Raw genomic sequence first — 24680 nt, 5'->3', positions numbered from 1 at the left:
TCATTATTTTGGTAGCCCTTCTCTAAACCTGTCCTAATTTGTCACTGCTGTTTTTTGAATTGGACACAGAACAGGTAGACCATGACTTATGAACACATTTATTAAACCCAAAATTTCCATTGCTAACCAAGGCAGTTTTTAAGTGAGTTTTGCCCAGGAGTGAAATCCAACAGGTTCTTACAGGTTCTGGAGAACTGGCAGTGGAAATTTTGAGTAGTTTGGAGAACCAGTAGCGGAAATTTTGAGTAGTTCGGAGAACTGGCAAATACCACCTCTGGCTGGTCCCAGAGTGGGGTGGGAATGGAGATTTTGCAATATCCTTCCCCCAGGAGTGGGGAGGGAATGGGGATTTTGCAGTATCCTTCCCCTGCCACACCACCAAGCCATGCCCACCAAGCCACACCCATAGAACCAGTAGTAAAACAATTTGAATTTCACCATTGGTTTTGCCCCATTTTACGAACTTTCTTGCAAAAGTTGTTAAGTGAATCACTGCAATTGTTAAGGTAGTCGTATGGTTGTTAAGTTGGCTCCCCCATTGACTTGGCTTGTCAGAAGATCACAAAAGGTGATCACATGACCCTGGGACACTGCAACCATCATAAATATGAGCCATTTTCCAGAGTGCTGCTCCCACTGTCCATGGCTGGGTTCTTCAGTTCAGATCTTGCCAGTAACTAAGTGAGAGCTGTTAAACTCTCCCTGTTAGGACACGCCTCCAGTCCCATGATCCTCCAGTCTATCACTCAGTTACTGGCAAGAACTGAAGTGAATTTCAGAGCTGTGCTATTTTAGGGCTATTTAGACCTTAATCTCCAAATTTTTTTTTAGCTCTCCCTGCCTACTCCCCTTCGTTAAGCTTTTATTTCTTTATTTTGATTATTTCCTTTGTTCGTGACTCCTGTGAACTCCTTCTGGCTGCTGTTGCGTGAGGTGAGTCTGTCGGGCCGCCCACGCTTAGAGCGTTGCAGCCGCCGGATTCCGACTCTTCGGGGCGGATCCGGCATACTTCTGTGGCCGCGAGTAAAGGGCTGAGCGTGCAGGCTTGTCGCTCTCCCCGCTGTTTTCAGGACACCGGCGGCGGCTTCGGGGCAGCGTCACGCTGTGAGTGCGCTCCCCGTCCTTCTGTTTCTGGCGGCGGCGTGAGGCAAAACTTCGGCGCGCAGGCTGGCCGCCGCCTCTGCATCGCCGCTGAGTCGCACATTCGGAGGAGCGTCATCTTGAGGTGCGCCCTCTGCTCGGCTGTGCTCCCCACCGGCCAGGTCTGCCACGTTCCATTGGGCCCCTGGACAGTAAGCGGATCACTTGGCTTGGGCCTGTGGCAGCAGCGGGCGCCACTTTGAAGGCCCTGTGAAGCGCCCGCCATTTTCCCCTGGTTTCTGAGACCGCCATTCTTCGGCAGTTGAAGGGGCGGAGTTTGGCCTTTGGAGGTTTGGACCGGAGTTTGGCCTTGAAAGTTGGACCTTGCAGCAGGCAGTTCTTAACACCAGCCTGGGACTGCAGTTTGATCTTGGCTGGTAGATCTTAGCCTTCTCTTGGACTTTCCTTATTCTGTATATAGTTATATCCCTCAAAAAAAAAAAAAAAAAAAAGGAGGACAGCTTGGAATCGTTTTGTTACTTACCTACTTCTAGCATCGTTTGAAATACCTTCCCTTGTTGACTTTCCAAAAAAAAAAATAAAAAAAAAATAGATAAATAAATAAAAAATAAATAACAAAAACAAAAACAACCATCTAAACAAATAAATATCCTGGTCCCAGGCCTCTCATACCTACCAGCCAGTCCCGTGCCTTCTTGGTCGGCCTGCGCAAATTGTCAACATGGCGGACCATGCATTATCCTCGGATTCTGAGCCTGACCACAGCCCACCGCACAGTCCAGCCAAGCGGGCCAAAAAGGCATCCAAGAAACGCTCCATGCCTTCCAGCCACACTTCTAGGAAGTCGAAGGCTTCCAAGGGTTTGGACAGAGACGCTCAATGACGCCACAATGCGCTCGAGAAGCAGTGGGACAAAGCAAGGTTGGCGGCTTTGGCAGAAGTAGGCCTGGGCACAAGTGCATCCCCTCACGGCTCAGTTGTTCGGGACTATTTGTCTTCGGGTTCCCCAGCCTCATCCCCAGAGAGACAAATCATTCCGGCTACGCAACAGGCCCAGCAGTCACACCTTGTCAAGGGTGTCTCCCAATCACTGCCAGATGTTTCCAGGGCAGGGATCTCTCCCTCCCAGAGGCCTATCTGTCACCCGCCTGAGGCCACGTTCACCCCTACTGCGGCGGGACTTCGGGGGCCCGATGGAGCGCTCGCCCCATCTCCTATTGACATGCAAGCCTTTTTCGCCTCTGCATTTTCTTCGTTCTTGGCTGCCGGAATGCAACAGGCGCCCATGCCTCCACCAACCTCTTCCTCGGCTCAGCCCGCTCACCTGGGTCATCAGGTCACCTCGACCCGAGCTGATAGGAAACGGTCTGCCTCCTCCTCCCGGGCTGACTCTGACCACGGTGAGGAATGTCCAGAGGATATCGAATTTTCGGACGATGAGGACTTACCACCAGATACCCCGGCTTTCACGGGGCTGTTCGTCCATCAATGTTCAAATCGCTTTTGCACAAGGCTCGCCTTACCACCAATTTGAATACCCCTGGCGTGGACCCGTCTGGCGATAACACGTCCACGGGACCCCACGATGCCTTGTTTATGTCCGCCAAGCCGGAGAAGGAGGTGATTCCGTGTCCCCGCCTGTTCTTGGACGTCCTTCAGTCGCCTTGGGGGCAACCCGGATCCCTGACATCGCCCAGCACCCTTGACAGGAAGCTGTACTGTTCTGCACCCGAGTTAGAAGGTCTCCTGGCCCTTCCTGAGGTAGACCCACCTGTGTCGTCCTTGGCCTCTAACTCCTTAGTATCTACCGACTCTCTAGATGGTCTTAAGTCAGAAGACCGTAGAGCTGAGCTAGCCTTCCGGAGGTCTCACCAAGCGGTCGCCTGGGCGATCAGGACGGCGACCGCCACTTCCTTCTTCAATAGGGCCACGCTGATTTGGTTAAAACAGCTCCAACAGAGGCTACCTCCGGAAGAGACTAGGTTACACCAGGACATAAATAAGATTGTGGCAGCCACCGAGTATTCGGCCGATGCCTCGCTTAACTCGGTGAAGTTTGCGTCCCGGGCTTTGGCATCATCTATCTCTTCCAGACGTTTATTTTGGCTCCGACATTGGAAGGCGGACCTCAAGGCCAAATGGAGGCTAGCGTCGGCTGCATATAAGACACCAAATTTGTTTGGACCTGCCTTGGACCTGCTTCTGATAGAGGATCGTGACAAGCGTAAGATCCTCCCGACGACATACCGACGCACAGAGAGTAGATACACTCCTTACAGCCAGCGCACATCCTTTCGTCCCTTTCAGGGCTCGAGTGGCTCATTCTCCCGCAGGCCCTCCTTCACCGGCCCTGACCGGGCACAGGGGAGGGACTCCTTTCATGACCGGAACAAGTTCCAGCTGCAATCTAAACGCCCCTTTCGTGGCTCCAACTTTAGACAGTCTCGTAGAGGCAAATGACTCACCCCTCACAGGGCCCATAGGCGGGAGACTTCAATTGTTCCATCACCAGTGGGCCCTTTCCACCAAGGACTCTTGGGTGCTGCGCACCATTTCTTCTGGTCTTTCTATCGACTTTATTGGAACTCCGCCGAGTCGATTCGTCATCTGCCCGGTCCCGGCATCTACGGAGCGACACCAACTGATGCTGCAGGAGATTGCCCATTTGTTGAGCATCGAAGCAATAGAACCGGTCTCCCAGTCGGAACACGGATCGGGTTTCTATTCGACCTTCTTTCTTGTCCCCAAAAACTCGGGGGGCTGGCGCGGTATCCTGAATTTAAAGCTCTTGAACCTGTTGATGGAATACCGCAGGTTCAAGATGCATTCTCTTCGGTCGATACTAGCGGGGGTTCGACCCGGGGACTTGCTCCAATCGGTGGACCTGAAAGAAGCTTACCTGCATGTTCCAGTTCACCCTCTCCACAGACGCTTCCTGAGGTTCCAGTACGACGGGAGACACTTCCAGTACCGGGCGATGCCGTTCGGCCTCTCCTCAGCCCCTCGCATCTTCACCAAACTCGTGGCGGTGGTGGCTGCCTCACTCCGGATTTGATCGGTGCGAGTGATGTGCTATCTCGACGAAGTCTTGATTCTTTCTTCCTCCCCAGATCAGGCATCGTGCGACCGCGCCCTAGTCTTGGACACGTTCCGCCACCACGGGTTCTCGATAAATCTGAAGAAAAGCCACCTCGTTCCGGCTACAAGACTGCTTCACCTCGGAGCCCTGATCGATTCGGTCAAAGGACAGGTCTTTCTTTCACCAGACCGGGCTCAAAGCATCACCGACCTGATTCGACAAATTCTATCACTGGAGAAGGTACCGCTCTCGCTCCTATCACAACTACTGGGGAAGATGGTGTCCTGCTACAACGTCGTTCCGTGGGCACGCAGACACTCCCGGGCGTTGCAGTGGTTTCTTCTCCCCTACCAGCGCTCGGGCAGTGCCAGCTCGAGTCACCGAGTATTCTTGCCCCCTCAGACCCGACTGTCGATGTCTTGGTGGCTGTCCCCAGCACTTCTACGGGGCTGCGACTTCACGGAGCCGGACAGGCTGACCCTAACATCGGACGCCAGTCTCCGAGGCTGGGGAGCACATCTGGACACCCTTGTGACTCAAGGTCAGTGGTCCTCCACGGAGAGCCGCTGCAGCATAAATCTGCTCGAGCTAAGGGCGGTGAGGTTGGCGCTTTGTCACTTCCAGAAGTCGGTGGAGGGTCGACACATATTGATCCTTACTGACAACACGGCGGCAAAGGCACATATAAACAAGGAAGGCGGCACAAGGTCAAAGTCGCTGATGTTCGAGGCGGAACATCTGCTCCACTGGGCGGAGCATCATCTACGGTCGATAAAGGCAGACCACATCTCGGGTGTGGACAATGTCCGGGCCGACTGGCTAAGCAGGGAACAGATAGACCCAGCAGAGTGGCAACTCCACCCTCGCTTGTTTCAAGAGATCTGCCTGAGGTTCGGTACTCCGATGATCGACTTGTTTGCTTCACGGAAGAACGCCCAACTGCCCCGCTTCATATCCCGCTATCCAGACCCGTCGGCGGTGGACCGCGACGCCCTGAGGTGTCGGTGGCCGAGAGGCCTCCTTTATGCATTTCCCCCCATTCCTCTGCTGTCACGAGTCGTGAGGAAATTGCTGAGGGAACAGGCGGACCTGATTCTGGTGGCACCCGATTGGCCACGCAGGGCCTGGTACGCAGACCTTCTCTCTCTTTCCGTGTCTCCGCCCTGGGTGATTCCGCCCACTCAAGTAGTTCTACTCCAAGGGGCCGTTTGTCATCCGGAGCCCCAATGGCTCCACTTGGCCGTTTGGCGTTTGAGCGCGTCCTCCTGAAGAAGTCACATCTTTCTGACGGAGTTGTCAAGATTATCCAGGCGGCTAGACGCCCGTCAACTTGCCGTATTTACGAGGCTTCCTGGAGAGCCTTCTGCGCCTGGGGAGCTTCGAGGCATGTGGATCCCACCTCGGCAACGGTGGAGGAGGTCTTAGAATTTCTGCATTCCGGCCTTCAGAAGGGCCTGGCCCCGGCGACCCTGAGACGACAAACTGCGTCCTTGTCCACCGTTCTCAAGTGTCCACCCTACGACTCTCTTTCACGACACCCGCTCATCAGAGGCTTTCTTCACGGCGCGACCAATCTATGTCCGCCACAAATCCACAGATACCCTACCTGGGATCTCCCTCTGGTGCTTCGGGCTCTGACAGCTCCCCCATTTGAGCCTATTAGGACGGCTACGCTGAAACATCTGTCATTTAAGATAACGTTCCTGTTGGCTATCACTTCCGCTCGTCGGGTATCAGAACTCTCGGCGCTCTCTGTGCGGGAGGACCTTTGCCTTTTCCGGGACAGTGTGGTGGTTCTCAGGCTTGACCCTACGTTCCTTCCGAAAGTGAATACTCCCTTTCACCGGGCGCAAGAACTATCCTTACCTGACTTCTGCCCATCTCCGCGGAACCCTACGGAAAAGCGCTGGCATAAACTAGATGTAAAGCGGGCTCTGCGAATATATATTCGACGGACCTCCTCTTTCCGTAGGACGGAGTCCCTGCTGGTCTCCTTCCATCCTGCCTCGATGGGACAGAAGATATCTGCTGCTACAGTCGGCAGGTGGCTCAAGGCGTGTATCTCTTTGGCGTATGAGTTGTCGGACAGGCCAGTTCCGGGACGAATCCTACCACACTCCACCCGCAGCGCAGCTACCTCCGCTGCGTGGGCGACTCAAGCCTCGGTGGAAGATATTTGCCGGGCTGCAACGTGGTCCTCGGTGTCACAGTTTATTCGTCACTATCGGATTGACTCATATGCTTCTTCGGACGCTGCCTTTGGGAGACAAGTACTGCAGAGAGTTGCCTTGGACACGGGTTCGGGGCATCCAGTCTCCCACCCTAGTTTTTGAGCTTGGGTATGTCCCAGCCATGGACAGTGGGAGCAGCACTCTGGAAAACGGACGTTGACTTACCTGAACGTCCCTTTTAGGAGTGCTGCGACCACTGTCCATCCCCTCCCTTGTTGTTGTGTTATTCTGCTGTTGCAGTTTTTTTCAGACTGTCTGCCGTGTTTCCAGTCCCCGTGTTGGATTTGATGTTGGACCTTTCTTCTGGAGTCTTGCTGTGTCTTCGTGATAGACTGGAGGATCATGGGACTGGAGGCGTGTCCTAACAGGGAGAGTTTAACAGCTCTCACTCAGTTACTGTCAAGATCTGAACTGAAGAACCCAGCCATGGACAGTGGTCGCAGCACTCCTAAAAGGGACGTTCAGGTAAGTCAACGTCCGTTTGCCAATGGTCGGAAACCTGGAAACCCGGAAGAGAAATGGGCTACACCATGCGTGCCAAGCAACATGGATGCACGTGCCATTTCGGCCATGTATGCCATAGGTTCGCCATCTCGGCTTTAGGATACTTAGGGCCCATGCCTTTTTACTTGTATGCATAAACTATTGGATTACATGTCAACTGCTACTGAAATTACGTTTTTGAAGACCTTATCAGACAAATAAATGTGCTTCTCAAAAATACATTAGAATTTCATTTTCCATGCTTCTGGAATGCCTTCCAATATTAAATGAAATTAGATCAACTGCTATAGTAGGGTGTTTTGTGAATTTTCTTTGTTCTGAAGATCTGTGTTGGATAGAGGAGAAAAGGCTGACGTGGGACATATGATAGCACTCTTTAAAGAGTGCTATCATATACCAGAGAAGATGTTATACAGAAAGTCAAATCCTGTTCTATCTCAGTTTAGAAGGGATGCTGTAAATTTAAGATATAGGAAGATAACTGTAAGGGCAGTTTATACAATGAAGCTAATTATCCAGAGAGATAGTGGGCATTCTTCCTTTTAATTTGTTCAACTACATCTAAATAGCCATCTACCTATGATGGTTTATGACCAGACGTTGTAATTCAGTGATGTCAATGATATATCCAGCACTATTATTCTCATTAATCTAAATGTAAATTAATTGCATTTACATGCCATTTAATGAAATTGCATTTTTATCTTAATCTCATTATTATTAGAATACAGTTCTTGGCATGTCCCCTGAAGCATTAAGTGTGACGTGTGATACACTCAAATGCAAGAAGATTTTTTCCCCCTATCCTCTGGCATGAGACATCTTTTGTTGCAAGTTATATGAATTAAATCACATTATCTTCAGATAATAATCTGAAATTTTATTTTTATCACCTTTGCAAAACTGGATTATCTCACACACTATTATGACTTGTTCTGCATATCCAGTCCTTTGCGTTGATTGACATGCCATCAGTACAGTTTTGGTAATCATACATCTGGACTCCCAAAGTTATTAAATATATTGTATTTGTTATTCATACTGTATATAAAGCATCTGACATTGTCTAAGAAATATATAGTCTGAGCAGGTCCTTTATATCTGTCACCACCATTTTTGACATATGTTTCTAGGATTTGGAATAATTGTTAAATTAATCTGAGAGCATCAAAGCACTGGTGAGATTGAGGAGACTGGAATAATTAAAACTCCACTCAGCTTTAATGCTACTGACTTTTAACTCATAAATTTCTGTTTCAAGTCAAACTTAACAAATGGTGAGATGGGCGGCAAACAGATTCAATAAATAAAATCAATAATAAATCAATAAACTTTGCCACTGTGATGGCTTCCAGATACCTATAGGTATAGGCAGAATGAAATCGGTGAATCACACTGGCCTTCTCAGCTGTGTCGATACATTACAAACCGCCTACGCTTTGCAGAGCCTCAGGATAAGGAAAGGCTGCCTCATCGGCATGAGGAGATTGGAATATCATGTGAAACTATCCAGGATCATGATTGTTTTGGGGGGAATTTTCCAGCTAATAGTGGGAGGACAGATGGGTTTTAATGATGTGCTTTCAGGAACAATTCCAGACCTAGCACAGACACCTATGTCTGAGAGATCAAGACATTAGTATAACTGATTGCATTAGTTATACTTCTTATATGATTTAATTCCCTAGTTTTGCAAGATCATCTAATTAGTAACTTTCATTCCCATTAAAAGGGATCCCCCAGCCATTAGCCAATGTATAGCTAGCCTAGGTGATTGAAGTTTGCGTTCATAATACTTAAAGGAAGACCAGTATTCAGAGGAACGTAACCTCAAATAGAGAGACAACAATCATATAGACTGGTAACAATATTATATAGCCTTTACTGTAGGTAGCTCCTTTGGTATTAGATAGACAAGATACAAGATGACATAGTAATCATGGTTAATTCTGATTTGGTATTGATGTCTGTGTTTATTATTAACAATGTTCTTTTATTTTGGGCTTCTGATTCCAGGAGACACACCTAGATACATTTGAAGTAGAGAAACTTTACATTGCCTTTGATTCAGTGTTTGATATTTCCAGACAAAAACAAATAGATGAACTATAGATATAGCTTTATCATGGTTTCCTGTGAAACTGAGGAGTTGGCAAGCTCACAGCTTAAATTTATAATTTATGACGTTAGTCAAAATCAAAGCTGAGAGAATAAAATAAGATTATTGGATGGATTTCATATCCTGAATCCTGAAGTGGGTCTATGTTTGGCATCAAGTTGTGCATTGGATTTGCATAATGTTCTAGGCCGGGGTGTCAACCTCGATTTCATTGAGGGCTCCATCAGGGTTGTATTTGACCTCGGGGGGCCAGGGTGGGTGTGGCTGGGATGGGCATGGCCAGCTTGACATCACTCGTGTTGGGGGCGTCTGTGGTGGCCCGAACACTCTGCCAGCAAAAACGAGCTCTGTTTTAGCCTGTGATGGCCTCCTGCAACCCTCTGCCAGCGAAAACAGAGCTCAGGAGGACCGCCCGCGCCCTTCTCAAGCTCCATTTTCCCTGACAGAGGCACCGTGGGCCAGTCTTTTGCTGTTTCCAGGGTGACCCCATAGGCCAGATCTAAGCACCACGCGGGCTGGATCTGGCTCCCGGGCCTTGAGTTTAACACCTCTGTTCTAGGCTAAAAAAAATAGTTGCTTTAACATGTGATGTCAATCAGGCCATTATTTTAAGCCATATTGTTATTTGACGGCAGCATGTTATGAGAGCAGTAATTATGTTCATTCAACCTTGATTTAGGATTAAGAACCTCAAAAACCCAAGTGGTAATGTGTTATCCATATTGTTGTAATAGCAAGAAAATGGCAAGGTTGCTGTCCTTAGGTAGATTTACTTGGCACATGTCATCCGAAATGGGATTCCTGCATGCTCATGCTCAATAGACATGGGCATTACCTTATGTGGCTTCTGTTTTAATAGCTCACCTGGCCTGAGTGACAGTATATACAGAAAACTGCTAGTCCTGACTTCAAAGCAACGTCTCCTGGCAGGCTGCTTGAGTACCAATTAAGAAAATCTAAAATCAATGGTGAAGGACAAATCAAATAAACAGACAGACATGTAAAGGGCACATGCTGAGACCAGAGAGATGAAAGTCCTGCAGCCATAGAAGTGGGTTCTTTCTGAGGAAATATGAATGGAATAGAAACAGTCTGAAACTGCATAAAACCCCTTCTTAAAGTTTTTTTTTTAAAAAAAACACTGGGAGCCATGTGTGTGAGGGTCTGCCTTGGTATCATCTAAGGAGGAATCTTGATGTTTGGACAGGATTGTAAAATGGTAAAAAATGACAGTGGATGGGCAAAACACCCTGTAATTTAAAACTAACACTTCTGTCAACCTAACAGTTAGGCCTCACCATTCCTCGAATTGGGGAAGAAACTTCAGAGAAGAAATCCAGTTGCCTCCTGAAGCAATGTGGTTTAGACAGAGTTAACATCACCTTGGTGTTTATTATCTTGTTTTAGAAACCAAAGAGAAGGGGATTTTCTTCATTCTTTCACCAGCATGTCAGTTCAGATATGACACATAACGCTGTTTGAAGAAACGATATGCTTCTTAAGCACAGCGGGTAGGCCAGGCTATTGCCGAGAAGGGAATCCTGATTTGAGTTAACCTATTATTTGTTGTGCTGAAGGCAATTAACTTTTTCAGTCCAACAGCATCTTTCTAACAAATAAAGCAAATATAAAATACAGTTTGTGAGGCTTGTAGCCAAATGAGGTCCTCTTCTTCAATTTGAACCTCAAGAGTGCTTTTCCTCTTGTGCGGGAAGTGAACAAGTTTGCAAAAAAAACAACACCACACACAAGTAGACAGGTGCTTAATTCATTTACTTTTGTCAGTCCAAGGAGCAACCAATAGGTAGATGAGGCCTTGACTTGAATATGCAGGGTTGAATCATTTCTGCTGAATGTTTTGCTGGAGACAGGGGAGATTTCCAGCTGATTACCTTGCTGTTGAGATCTCTGTTAACATCACCTTGCTGTTGAGATCTCTGTTAAATTGAATAATTCTGTCTTTATCCTTTCATACTCTTCGGTTAGAGAAAAGGATATGCAGGAAGGAATAGTTCGGTTTGCCTGGGTTGTTCTAATGGTTTCTTTGCCTGGGAAATTCAGGATGGCACTTCTTAGTAGGAACGTTTTAAATCCAAACAAATATTCACAAGTCTATATGGGGGCAGATGGGCATTGCACTTTCTTTTTAAAACTGCAAGATTAAAGGAGGATCTCTTCTATCATATTTGGTTTTTTTTAAAAGTCCAACATGTTAATAGCAGCGCTGTGTTGTTTGCAAAAAAGTATTATTCCTTTTACCTTGGTAATACTTGGAATTACAAAGTTGCATGTTACAAAGTCATTCCAGGAAGCACCAGGGAAAAATAAGAAAACTTTGTAAATAGGCCAGTGCTGCTGATAGCGCCCTAGCTTTTTAGAATTGGAAACAAGTTGAAAGAGATTGCTCAGTGACCTTGTGTGTTGTAAAAGAAAAAAAAAAGGAAAACACTTCCCCTTCCCTTCAGCAGATTTCTTTGGTATGTAGGATTAATGCTAGATGGACTTCACTTGTGGCTAGCATTCATTTTACTATAAATTCCTTTGGGGTAAAGTATTAATCCAGTCCCAAAGAGGCTTGTGACAGAATTATTTTACAAAGGAGGAGATTTTACTTATAATAACAATTGAGAACTGCAGCTGTTTGGGAGAAAAAAAATAGGCTGCCTATTTCAGACTTAAATTCCTGTCAAATATTAAGATCAGGCCTTTAATGGATTTTCCATGCCTACCTGTTACAAGGGAGCATTTACTTATCATAGGTCACTGATATAAATCTATGATGTCCAAGTAGATAAAATCGCAATGGGATAAAGGGTAAAGTCTGTGCAAATATCACAAAAGCAGCCACAATCATTAGATTCCTATGTTTGGATCTAGTGTAGATGATTCAGATCAACTTTTTTTGCTTCTGTTAAACAATTCCTGATTTCCTATATTTTATGGCATCAAGCATCATTACATTGCATTTCTGTTAACCAGTCCGTATAAAATTTCTACATATAAATGCTGGATGAATGTGTGAAAAAGTTATTGTTTCCTTTCATTGTAAAAGGATCTGTTCTTTCTGTGACACATCTTTCATTTGCCAACATAAAAGGAAATGACTCAACTTTCATCAAAACAAGAAGTGCTAAAGCTTAGCAGACAGCACCTGTCTGGAGTATGGTTATTTATTAACTGGTTACCAGAAAAAAAGTGGTAATAAATACAGAAATATTATATCTTTATCTCAGAAGTAAAATATCTGCTTATTTTCCTTTTCACCAAAATTTAACCTCTCCTTGCTTCTCAAATCATTCTTGAACACTAGGAGGTGCAGGTGGTAATTAAATCAAAGGAAATCTGAAGTCAGTAAGCCAGTTTTCAACATCACTTATTCAGGAGGTGTGCTTCATGGCAGGAACTGTCTGATACCAGTAGAATTGTATCAGAATTAACTTTTGCAGAGGGAGAGTTTAGAAAGCTGGATGATCAAAGAATCTGACGCTAGTTATCAGCATCAGCCTGAATCCCGCCCCCGCTCTCAGCATTTTCTCTGCTGATATAGTTTTGACAGCCTATACAGGTGGGGTGACATGATGATGATTGATGATGGTAGGTCTACTATAGCTGACCTAGAAATCAGGAGTTCTAGTCCCACCTTAGGCATGGAAACCGGCTGGGTGACTTTGAGCCAGTCACTCTCACCCAATTTACTTCACATGGTGGTTGTTGTGGAAAAATAGAAGGAGTATTTGGTAGGTTTGCCACTTACTTATAAAATAATAAAGGTGGGATAAAAAAACCAATCAATCAAACAATATTGACACTTTTATGGAGGGCCATGTTTCTGTTCCTGTCTTCAATCTGTTTTATCCTATCATGGTCATACCCAGTGGTGAGTTGCTCTTGGTTCTATCCAGTTCTATAGAACTGGTAGTAAAACTGGCAGGAGGCTCCGCCCACCTGCCACGACATCATCATGGGTCATCTGCGCATGCGCAGAAGTGTGCGCGCTCCCACTGTGAACCGGTAGTAAAGGTAAGTAGAACCCACCCCTGGTCATACCCTTCTGTGAGCTAGATTTGGCCAACTTGGAGGTGAAAACATTAGAGTGTATGATTTTCTCCATTGCATTGATATTCCATGGTACTGCAAGCATTCCTGTTTACTGGCTATGGTATTAAAATAATCAACAAAAATATTTAAATAGCACATTTAAATAACTAACATCTGGTTAGCTTCCTAAACAAACACAGGCCCTACAAACATTTTACTATTTAATATAAAATACTGGAAAGCTGTAGCCAAGAATGGACTCAGTACTTCAAATTGACACATGCATTTCAGTGGTTTACTTATTACTTTTCTATCCTTTTAATCTTTTGAGTCAGGGATGTCCTTGGTTAAAAAAAAAGTCAAAATGGCAGTCATGGCAGTGTGATCAAAGTTCCCCCATTTTTAAATGTGGTGCACATGTGACACTAAAAATTCCAGGTGGATCTTTGATCACAATCCTGTGGTCTCCATCTTGACTTTTAAAAATCAGGTTCTGGTTTCAGAGCAAATGATATAGTGGTTGAAGCAGTAACAGCTGGCCAAGTTCTCCTTCCAACACAACTCATATTGTGGAACAAGCCACCAAATATCTAGGCTAGCCCTTTCTAATCTGGTTTTGGGGAGAAAACTCTCAGCAACCCGTAAGCCACAAAAGCTGTAGCCATGAAATTGGGGGAAGCTGGTCTAGATTTACTGAGCTCCTGATTCATTAACTTCTCGAAGCAAGTATCTTTGAATCCAGTAATTGATCCGCCCTTCCCTTCAGCCTGAGTTTTCTCCTTTTTAAGTCTTCTGGATAAAATATTCTATTAGGCACTTATGCAATAATGGCTTATCTGAGATTTTAATTCCAAACTGGCAGTGGCACTTTCCCAGAGTTTGTGAACTACTTGTGCTGTTGGAATGTTCCATTCCATCATCCCGATACAAATGAAACAAACACAATGTTAAAAAGTTATGATCTGTATGTTGTTACTTACCAAGCACATCTAAATTCTATTAAAGTAACCAAAATATATTTACAATCCCCAAGGCATGTCCACAACTTTTGTGCAGCCTTAATGTTTGGAAATTGAAAGCTGAAAAATTTGACACGCCCGATGTAGCCAATTTAGGCCCAGACTCTTGTCCACACAGAGAAAAATGTTGTAGATTTTCTTTACATTACATAATGTCTGACAGCTCCATTTCAGGTATCAGGGTGTTTTGGTGCACCTCAGTTATTTCCATTGTGAAGCAGCAGGATTCTCAAAATAGGATTACAATTGGAAGTGGAGAATTATTTTGACCGCCTGCATACTTGATTTTGTTAGAATTCTACAATGTCAATCCTTTAGAATAAGAATGTATTTTATTGGGGTTCAAATATGGCATCAATTTTCAGATAGTTCAGCTATCAAAGTTCAAAGTTCAAAGCCTTTATTGTCATTGTACATCATGTATACAACGAAATTGGTTTAGCCTCTAATGGTGCAGTCCATACAAGAATACAAGTAGTTAGGGGGAAAAAACTAGTCATATGTTTCCATATGTACGTCATATTCTATGCAACATGTACATTACTCTGGTGTATGATCTTATAACATGGTACATATATACATATTACATACTACACTGGCACCAGTGAAATTAGTCATATTAATCTGTTTGTGGTACTATATTGTGTTTAGGAATCTGACAGTCCATGGGTAGAAGCTGTTTTTAAACCTGTTTGTCCAGCTGACTATACTTCTATGTCTTCTGCCTGATGGTAAAAGTGAAAAGAGACATTGGCCAGGGTGTGAATCATCCCTAAGTATCTTCCTTAGCATTGCTTATCAAGTAATATCTCATTATATCATATTCCCAAACCCTGTCCTTCCTTCCTTCCTTCCTTCCTTCCTTCCTTCCTTCCTTCCTTCCTTCCCTCCCTCCCTCCCTCCCTCCCTCCCTCCCTCCCTCCCTTACTGCTTGAAGACAAGTTTGAAAAAGAACTTTGTTCTGGATGCCTCTGCAGTTTCATTTCTGTTATATCCATAATTAATGGATTTAAGCATTTCAAGCAAACTTAGAAATAGAGTGCTAAGCAGATGCTATCTGCGCACTAAAGCGAAGTTCTCTTCTATGGCACATATTTGCATGAGTGTTTCAGTAGGACGTTACTAAAAGGGATGGGAATAGTGGAGCGGTTACATTCAGAACTGAAGGGCCAAAATTAAGGGAATGGGTGGTGGGATTAAGACTTAGTAATTGCCAAGGGAAGGCTGAATGACTAAAACTGCCAGAATAATTTCCTTTCCTGCTCTGCTTTGCAGCCCACACAGCTTTGGAGATAAACAAAATTCCATGTCCTGACAAGTTCTTTTTTTTTTTTTCTTCCCCTGAATCAGAAAAACACCCCAAATGAATTAGCCAAGAGAGTATCTCGAGCACTGCTAAACATATGTTGGCTGAATAGAAGAAGGTGGAGGATCAGGAGAAGTTAATGGCAAGCAGATAGATCGAGATACACATCATTATTTTATCCTTGTCTCTTTCCTTGTTTTCTCTGGACTTAGTCCTCTTCCTGTCCTGCTGATTGAGGTGAATTTTGCTCATTTACAGCTTGTGCCCTTGTATAGAGGCCAGCAGTTTATAACTCCTCCTCTGAAGGCCTCAGAGAGTCTCTGCGACTTGTTGGTTGGTGCAGAAGTGAGTGTGGGCTGCAGGGCCAGGATTCTTGACCCCGGAGATCTCCTGCTTTCCTGCAGGGGTGGCCCATTGGTTTCATCATTCAACCTCACTACATGTGAGTTTGTAGTTCTGGGAGTTCCCAGATCTGGGGGTTTAAGTATGCTCTCACAAACCAGGCTTTCATCTACAGTATGTGAGAAAGCTGTAAGTTTGGAGAATCTAAAATGTCTTGATGTGGGGATACCGCAATTTACCTAATGTTCATTTTTGGTGGATTTTGAGGTCTGGGTATGTTATTAGGTACAAGGACATCTAACTTACCAGGCAAAAAGAATGGATATGAGTGCAGCCCTAAAATATTGGTGAATAGTATTCGTTCATTTAGGAAAAAAGCCCCTGATGTAGTGAAAGATCTGTAGATCAAATAAAAGTTGTGCTCTGTCAAGATATTAAGATCAACTTTTAAATGTAGTTCACCTCAGCTTGAATTTAGTTCCACACTGTACTCTTCTGCCAGTCACAAAATGCTTTTTCCTGCCTGACTTCTGAAATGTGTGTTGAACAAGAATGGTCATTTTATCTCTGTTGCAGGGGTGAAATGCTCTCAGTTCGGACTGGATCGCCCAATCCGGTAGCAATGGCGGCGGGTGGTTTGGAGAATCGGTAGCAAAAATCCCTGCCCCCCCCCCATGCCCAGCTGAGTTGTGCAATCATCAGATGCTTTTTTTTTTTTACTTTTAAAAGCATTTTTTATCGGCCCAAAAAATGCTTTTAAAAGTAAAAAAAAAAGCTTCTGATGATCGCACGTCTCAGCTGGGATCGTCAGAGCCTTTTAAAAGCATTTTTTCTACAACCTCTTCGGCCGAAGAGCAAAAAAAAAAAAAAAAAAGCTTTTAAAAGAAAACAAAAGCCTCTGATGATCAGGCAACTCAGCTGGGATCATCAGAGCCACTTCGGCCGAAGAGGTGGTAGAAAAAATGCTTTTAAAAGTAAAAAAAAAAAAAAAAAGTTGCCCACGCCCACCCAGTCACATTACCCCCCCCACTAAGCCACGCCCACAGAACCGGTAATAACAAATTTTACATTTCACCACTGTTCTGCTGCCTGCTGCATTGTCATACACAACAAGTGGACCTGTGATCTCCTTAGGAAGCATCCCTAAGCCTAAAAGAACTGAATTTGGGCACAGTGCTGTAAGAGAACAAAATCGTGCATAGTTTCGTTTTCTTCTTGCTACTATCAGCAAAAGTCAGATTCCATCTCCACACTGACATACCATTCATCTTTTGTAGCTTCACCTATTTCTGATTCAATTCCCTGGAAAAGCCAGCTCTTCTGTAAATACATGTAGCAAATTTCTACTGCATCCAATCAAAATAAAAATAAAAAAAAGAGAGCCATTTGGTGTAGTGGTGAAGGTACTGGCCTAGAAATCAAGAGATGATGATTTCTAGTGCTGCCTTAGGCATGAAAACTAGCTGACTTTAGGCCAATCTGACTTTGGGCCAGTCTCTCAGCCCACACCATCTCACATGGTGGTTGTTGAAGGGAAATTAGGAAGAGGAAAGAGTACAGGTAGTCCTCGACTTACAACAGTTCGTTTAGTGACTGTTCAAAGTTACAACGGCACTGAAAAAAGTGACTTACGATCATTTTTCACAGCTACGACCTTTGCACCAAGGTATCGCCTCCCCATGTGATCAAATTTTAGATGCTTGGCAGCTGATTCATATTTATGACGTTTGCAGTGTCCTGGGGTCACATGATCCCATTTTGTGAACTTCTGACAAACAAAGTCAATGAGGAAGCCAGATTCACATAATAACTGGGTTATTAACTTATCAACTGCAGTGATTCACTTAACAACTGTGGCAAGAAAAGTCGTAAAATGGGGCAAATCTCACTTAACAAATGTTTCACTTAACAATAGAAATTTTGGGCTCAATTGTGGTCGTAAGTGGAGGACTACCTGTATTAGCTATGTTCGCCCCCTTGAGTTGTACATGAAATAAAAAGGCAGGAAAAACAAAAACCAAAATTTTCTGGTGAACATTAGAAATCCATATACAGTCATACCTTGATAGACGACTGCTTTGAAACTCACTGAATTTGGTACTTAGCACATTTTGACATGAAAATTTTGTCCTGGTACTCATCGCTTGTTTGGTACTTGACAAGCAAGCTAGAACTTGTCAATGTTGGTGTCAGTGTTGGTTGCCTCACTTATTAATCCTTGTGGGAAAAATTTTGCTTGGTACTTGTCATTTTAGGTACTTATACTACCTGGAATCAATTAACAACAAGTACCAAGATTTTGGTACTTCACTGGCTAATTCAGTGATACATGGAATTATCTCTCTGTATTTATTCACCTCCCCCTCACCCAATAAGAAGAATGAAGATATTTTGTAAGCATACTTTTAGTTCTTGAATAGTGCCTTTCAAGCTGGTGACTAGCAACTGTGCCAAGAAACAATTTTCCCTTCCTAAGGCCTACATGGCAAGGGGGAAGATGAAATAACTGTTATGGAGAATGGCACATCAGTACAAATTATGGTATACAAATAGTACAAGGTACAAATTGTGGACACCTGAGGGTGAAGATATGCTGCAGATCAAAAGTGTAATTAAATTTACAACATTGGTAGAGATACACAGTCACTTCTGCTTTGGACGTTAGGATCTTCTCATGGTTTGATCATGGCTACATGGATTATGGAGAGCCAGTTTGGTACAGTGGTTAAGGCCTAGTCACTCTCCCTCAATCCAATTCACCTCACAGGGTTGTTATTGTGGGGAAGTTAGAAGGCAGGTATTAGATATGTTCGCTGCTTTATCAAAAAGATGAAATAAAAAATTAACAACAACAATGGCTATAATCAGAAAACTCTTGGTTTATAAAAATTGACTTCTGAAGCTGAAACGTGAAATTCTGATGTTTTCAGTAAATTTGTCTCTGTATTGGAATGAGGCAAGTTCAATGTCGGGATTAACGATAAAAAATGCATGACTAAACATGAATATATCTGTAGCAAATATAAAATCTTATGATGTATTTTTGTGCTCTTGAATTTTTGTGCTCTCAGGAGAGCCTGAGAGAGCACTCCTATCTGGTTCGTGTCTTCTGATCAGTTGGAACCCAATTTGAGATGATGGCTCATTACATCATCTGCTTTCTTCTAAAAGCGGGGGATACCAATTCTTCGGCAAGATGATTGCCATACCTGTTTACCCTCAGGAAGTCTGTCGGTCTCTCGAGATTAGATCTAGGTGAGGCATTTCAAGAAATAGCATTGATCTTTTATGGTAACTCTCCTTCAGATGAAAGAAAGAAGCAACCCATCTGGGTGATCAGATAACAGAGCAACCGTTTTCCATGCACAATCTGAGATATCTTGATTTTATGGACTCTGATTGCAGCTGAATTGTCAGAATGGTAAATGGTTCATTAAGGAGTTTTCCTCTAGGAGTTTGTCTTATCATTCATTATCAAGACAATCTAGTTAATGGCTTTTGCTGCAGCTTGTGCTGATGAGGCATATGATGAAGTGTTGCATGAAAGGAGCAGAGCAGGATATCAGTAGGAGATGCAGGGGTGGTTTTTTGTTTGTTTGTTTGTTTGTTTATTGCTCTTATGTCCCCATTTTTCTTTCACCACACTTTCTTGTGGTAAATTGGACTGACAGATGGTGAGTGGTCCAAGTCAACCAGAACCTTTGGGGTCAGTGAGGATTTAATCTTGCATTTATTGCGGTATCAGCCCTTACCAGATTAGTAGTTTACAGGTATTTTTGGTTCCAAAATTTCCATTGCTAATCAAAACAGTTGCTAAGTGAGTTTCTCCCCACGTTAGGACCTTTTTGCCACTGTTGTTAAGCGAATCACTGCAGTTGATAAGGGACTCATGCCGTTCTTAAGTGAATCTGGATTCCCCCCTTGGCTTTGCTTGCCGGAAGCCATCTTTGGAAGGTTACAAATGGTGACCGCATGACCCTGGAATAGTGCAACTGTCATAAATACACGCCTGTTGCCAAGCGTCTGAATTTTGATCACATGACCATGGGGATGCTGCAATGGTCGTGTGAAAACCAGTCATAGGTCACATTTTTCAGTGCCGTCGTAACAGAATGGCCACTAAATAAATGGTAAATTGAGGATTATCTGTATTGTGTGATAACCAAAACCAGAAGTATATTAGTGGCTTATTATGTGATATTCTGGACCATAGATCAGTGTCCATTTTTAAAATTTGCCAACAAGATTAATACTGGGACAGTTTGGATGATAATCATAATGTGGACTCTTCTCATATGCCTTGTGTTATTCTTTAGGATAGGTATTTGAATTATCTTTTGCCAGGAGATAGAAAAAGGTACAGTAGTCTTTAATGCATCATAAGGTTTGTTGTTTACAGTATAAAAAGGCTGAAGCAACTTCTTCCACACAACTGAGGATCATACTCTTTCTCAAGTAGCTTTTTTAAACTAATAAAAATGGTGGATTTTAAAATTCTTTTTTTTTTCTAGCAGTCCCCGAATCCTACTATAAGCCAAAAGTTGGCATCTCCTTTTTTTGCAGGAGCTCAAATAGTTACACACAATATAATAAGGAACAAAGTGTTAATTTTTGGACCAGGGCCCTCATGCTAGACGAACATTGTCCAGATGCTAGAATGTACTACTTGTGAGCCACTCAAGAGGCAACAGGGCCCACTTGTTTAGCCTACAAATGGGTGTGTGCGAGGGTAATTTGTCCAATCTAATTTCCTTTTCCACCACCCCCTTTCCTAAAGCAGCTTTCTCTCCCAGGTTTTGTTTGACTGAGTGCAGGGGCTGAGTAGCCCCTCTTCCCTCTGGCCTTCTGTTGATCATCTTTGGTCATGCACATGCAGTTGCCAAGCAACAGAACGGAAGTGCCAGCCGCAGCCACGTGGTTTTGCCCAGTCATTTGGTGTTGGCATCTTGGGCCAAAGCCTCATTTTTTTCTTGATCAAATGTTTCTAGGGGAACGACACAGCCAGCGTTGCCCTGGAGGCTATTTAGACACAATCATCCCTCTTGGTTTTCTACTTTCTTTGGCTCTAGTTTTCATCTTTACTTGATTTTTGGCTGAAAGTTCATGAATTTGGGTCTGTGTTGCTTTAATCCAGTTTCATCTGAGATTAACGTCACCCTCAATTTCTTTTCTTTCAAGTGATAAATAGATGACCTATTGTCACATCAAAACTTTAGAGCACATTTTAAACGTTAGTTGATATGAATCAAGTTTTATGCACACGTCGGCATGCTTCAAATAGCCTTTGGTTTCTGCAAGATGTTTGAAATGGAGCAAAGGGATCAATTCCCACACTTCCACCCCAGAATTTAGAAGTACATTTATGGGGTTTTCACATAACTATTACTGGGCTTCCAAACTGAGGTGGGAGGCATTCTTAACCTACCAGACAAGAAGCAGTACACATCTATTCAGGATGCTTTTTTCCCCCCTAAAGCATTTTTTTTTACAAAGTTTTTTTTTTTAAAAAAGGGCAAGGAGTTGTGAGAAAACATTTACAAATATCAGCTAATGACATCTGATCCCCTTTTAGAATTCCATGATTGGCATAGTTATTTTCCATGCTGATAGAATGTGGCATTGAGTTTTACATTCTTTTAATTGAGTCCTGAATTCAATAGAAGAAAATATATATCAGGACTCATAGCTCAGACCCTACAGGACTCCCTTACATATAACAAAAAAGTATGGATCTTGTATATAGACGACAGCTTTGGAAGAATAAAATAAAAGGAACGATTAGAAAAGACACATGCAACAATCAACAATATCTTCAGAAGAATAAAATTCACAGCATCCTAGGCCAAGCCAAATCCAAAAATGCTAGGGAATTCCTAGAAGATTGACATTCAAGACAAACCATCCATCAATAGATACATAGCAATAAATCATACACACAATTCAAATGAGAAAATAAGAAGGTTAAGAAGGAAACATAAAAACCAGAATACATCCCCTCCATCAGCCAATACTCAGATAAACAAGGATTAACATCAGGCAAACAAGCAGAAAATGATACCCTAATCAAAGGAACTACCAGGGAGAAAATAGTAGTATGCCCACTAACACTGGCAGGGCAAGCTATTGTACATAAACAGTGAGCAAACCTAGTCACTCAGTGAGTGAATGATGTTACCTAGTTGGGTGATGAAATGTCTGCAAACAATAGCCAAGCTCAGAGACCACCAAGAATTCCACATGAGTCTTGAATGCTGTGAGCACTGAATTAGAGGCCACTCAGTAATTTTTAAATGTTACATATGCAAGCATGTAAAATTACAAGATATAATCTGGAGTTTTGAGGCAAAACAGATTTTCTGCGGCTTTGCTTCCCATGTGAAATATATTTATTTATTTTATTTATTTATTGGTTCGATTTATATGCCGCCCTTTTCTGGAGACTCAGGGCAGCTTACAATGCGTTAAGCAATAGCCTTCATACTTTTGTATATACCTGCTTAGTAGGGCTTTTGCCCCCCCCCCCCCCAGCGGTGTTCTTTTTTATACAAAGTCAGCTTATTGCCCCCACAAACCGGGTCCTCATACATGATTCCACATTAATAATGCTTATAAACTTTCATACAGCGAACAATTAATTATGAAATATGGTTTTTCTCATAGTGTGATAATTGTACATCATTGGTACATTTTTCTGCAGTGGCCTGGGGTGCTATGTGAGTCCAACATTAAGTCTGGAATTGTTGAATTGTTCAGTTTTATTTCTGCTGGCAGGATCATTTTTTAAAATCGCTGTCCCAATTGATGACATTTCTTACTCTTAATCCTTGTAAACATCCCAGAATCATATGTGAGTAGATGACTGTAAAAACCGAAATTATAAACCGTGTGTCAGATAATACCACTGCATATTGTTTTATTCAGGAGTAAGCTCACAGTGGTATAATCAAGATCAGAATGCTGTAAATAGTATGGGGGGGGAGGGGGGCTAATATTTTCTCTGACATGTGACTTAAAACACACACTCCTCATATGAAACCAATTTATTATTATTATTATTTAATCCCTATATCCATGCAACTGTGGTGGTGGATTTTTTTTTTCTCTGAAGCCCCCCTGTGATGGACAGTGCCATTTATCACAGTCCTGGGAGGTTTATGAAACTGAATTCATATTCAAATGCTATGAGGGCAGGAACCATCTATTAGAAGCCAGAAAATGCTAAATATATATAAAACAAAGATGATATAACACCAGCAGAAGGAATGGATGTGAAGGATAGGTAATGCCCACCTCTCTGCAGCTGATTTTTCTCAGTCTTTTTGTTTTCTCCGATAAAGCTTATTTTCAGATCGGGCATTAAATCAGAGGGAAATGTGCTTCAGAGAAAAAGTTTCAAGAGGAATCCATGACTTAAGGAAAAGGATGGGGTAGTCTCTTCCTGACCATTCCGTTGCTCATTAATCATTTTACTTTATAAGCATTCAGTATCAGACAAGTCACTTTTAGCACTCAGCTTCTTCACTTTCATTTGCAGTTTATTTATAGTCAGGGGCTGATGGCAGCTAAATATGCCAAATGGAAATTTTTGTGTTGTTTGAAACCTGCATTGATGAGATTGGTACTTTTCCACTGAAAAGTCAGAGTCACCTTGAGAGGTGTCACCAAGAGTCACCTTATAGTGGAGATAAGCAGCATAAAAATTTAATAAATAAATATATACATAAATATTTTCTTTCACTTGCAAATATTGAATGGCTTGTCATTGAGAGAACAAACTTGTAGTTGCATTTTTTAAAAATCTAAGTTTGTATAGAATTCTGTTTTCTATAACTTACTTTGCTTTTGTTTTTTCTCTGTAGGATTATGTGCCAGAAGGAAAATGATAATAGGGATCCAGAAAGATGCTGACAGAAAGGCTGTCTCTGGAGAAGATATAAATCCATCATCTAAACATATCTTCATATCTTTTCAACTTTGCCGAAGTTTTGAACTAAGCTTCAGCAAACCATAAAACTGTGAATGGTACCTCGAATTTAGCTTTGGAATAAATTTAAGTAGAGATACATTAGAAATTTACCTTCTCTGCATAATGTTTATGCACAAAAATGGAAGGACACTTTGATTCCCACAACGGATGAATGGCTGCAAAACTTGATGGAATTAGCAGAGATGGCTAAATTGACTGCTTTGATTAAAGGGAAAAAAAACCACAATTACTTTTGTTTCTACTTGGAAACCACTTCTGGACTTCGTACTTGAGATGGAAAAAAAAAATGAAATTTTGATTTGAGGTTTTACCAATTAGATAGGTTTGTTGTTATAGAAATGACTAGTTCATATTATTACGTAAAAGTAAAAAGTTGAGGTTTGATGCTGTTATCTTATTCTGTTGCACCAAAGGGAGTCATAAGCCTTTTCTTTCTTCTCCCTCTTTCCCTTATACTTTTCTCTTCCCTTCATCTATCCCTTACTTTCCTACTATTTTCTTTGGTATTTTTGTATTTTATATTATAAACTAATAAAAAAATCAAAATAAATTTATCGTCTCTGAAAAGTAAAGGAATTAAACACTTCCTTATGTATGCAGAACTTTTCTTACTATTAGCTTTCAGTTATGATCTATTAGTGTGATGTGGATTACTAAAATTCCTGTTGCCATTCTGGTATCTTTTTCTTCTTTGTGAGACCCTAAACTTTGCATTTCTGTACAGTAGTTGAGAATGAAAGAACATATTTGTCTCTCTCAGGATTTTTTTTTTTTTTTTGAGGCATGTTCTTATTATGAATTAATTTTATTAAATAAAAAGACTTGCAGGTCTATCTTATGGTGGGTTTTGGCCCAGAAATATAGACAGTCAAAAGGGTATCCTTTCCTCACTTTAACAGCTGAGATTCTGGAAGGTGTAAATAGTTCATCTGGATAGCACCAGGGTGAAGAAGA

At 42.8% G+C, this 24680-nt stretch overlaps 1 long non-coding RNA gene across 1 annotated transcript in view; it reads left to right on the top strand.

Moving 5' to 3' along the window:
* The window catches only part of LOC132711005 (uncharacterized), a 127740-nt gene extending 103464 nt beyond the window's left edge, over positions 1-24276 (top strand). Inside the window, exon 2 of the long non-coding RNA XR_009621750.2 lies at positions 23599-24276. This is a non-coding gene — a long non-coding RNA (uncharacterized LOC132711005). The remainder of the gene's footprint in view (positions 1-23598) is intronic.
* Positions 24277-24680: the final 404 nt, after the last annotated feature.

The sequence above is a fragment of the Pantherophis guttatus genome, chromosome 2 (assembly GCF_059756535.1).
Source record: "Pantherophis guttatus breed Tessera chromosome 2, ASM5975653v1, whole genome shotgun sequence".
NCBI classification, from domain to species: Eukaryota; Metazoa; Chordata; class Lepidosauria; order Squamata; family Colubridae; genus Pantherophis; species Pantherophis guttatus.
The sequence above is the reverse complement of the archived record's forward strand: the minus strand, read 5'-3'. Positions and strand labels throughout refer to the sequence as shown.